Source organism: Echinops telfairi, unplaced genomic scaffold, assembly GCF_000313985.2.
Source record: "Echinops telfairi isolate 266 unplaced genomic scaffold, ASM31398v2 ScPeMD7_2573;HRSCAF=3158, whole genome shotgun sequence".
In the NCBI taxonomy this organism is placed as follows: Eukaryota; Metazoa; Chordata; class Mammalia; order Afrosoricida; family Tenrecidae; genus Echinops; species Echinops telfairi.
Genome location: NW_022106471.1, coordinates 35,355 through 36,250, shown reverse-complemented (window position 1 = coordinate 36,250; position 896 = coordinate 35,355). Strand labels below are relative to the sequence as shown.

Sequence of the window (896 nt, the reverse complement as noted above, 5' to 3'; positions counted from 1 at the left end):
AGTCATGCATTCTGATAAAGAGTTTGTGAAAAAAGTCTTACAACGTTTTGGAAAATTATTAATCCTATGCGATTATAAAGCATAATGATTTTCAGTATTCACTTTTCTTTTCTTAAAACTTTGGGAGAAATTGGTTTCCCGGACACAACAGCATCCCTAAATAAAGAAAGTGGGTGGGCACTCCTCTCACACCATTGCTCCTTTTGTCTTTGGCTCGGATTAAAGTGTCATGGCGTCTTCAAGAAAAGGGGGGCGAGCTTTGTCTGGCACAGTCATCGGTGGCTCCTGGGCTGGGTGGGGCAGTGGACAGAGGGAGGAAAAAGGGCCCCAGGTGGGATGGCAAAGGCCGAACCCTCCAAGACTGGTCTCCGCCGGACGGGCTCAATGGGAGCGAGGCCCGACTGAAACTCCCAGCGACTGACCGTCTCACGGGGTCCCGCCCACCCCTGCTCTTGTCCAATGAAAACCTCAGAAAGCGAGGCACCGCCCATCTGTTGGTCAGGACGCCGCGAGGGCGGGGCCCGCAGTTCGGTTGCGCTGTGGAGCGCAGCTGTGAGGGAGTCGCTGTGATCCGGGGCCCCGGAACCCGAGCTTGAGCTGAAGCGCAGACTGCGGAGAGTGGAGTCCGGAGGTGAGCGCAGAGAGGACGAGGGGATCGGGTGGGAAGTCAGCGAGCGGACGGTCGGATCGGCTATTCCGAGCCCCAGGACGTTGGACCCCGCCAGGCCGGTCCCTGAAGGCGGCCTTGCTCCCTCGGGAGCCTGGGCCGGGCCCGCCTGATCTGAGGGCCCGCTGCTGCCCCCGAGTCCCTGGCCGGCTCTCCCCAACCTCTCGAGAGTGGCGGCGGCCCGGCATTCTGCCCGCGCGGGTCGTGGGGGGCCGTAGCGTTCGCTCGG

The 896-nt window shown here is 60.3% G+C and overlaps 1 protein-coding gene across 2 annotated transcripts in view; it reads left to right on the top strand.

Moving 5' to 3' along the window:
* Nucleotides 1-543: 543 nt before the first annotated feature.
* The window catches only part of NRBP1 (nuclear receptor binding protein 1), an 11,777-nt gene continuing 11,424 nt past the window's right edge, over nucleotides 544-896 (top strand). For both annotated transcript variants that reach the window (XM_004710123.2, XM_030886662.2), the window contains exon 1: nucleotides 544-631. The gene's annotated coding sequence lies outside the window, so the exon portion shown is untranslated. The remainder of the gene's footprint in view (nucleotides 632-896) is intronic.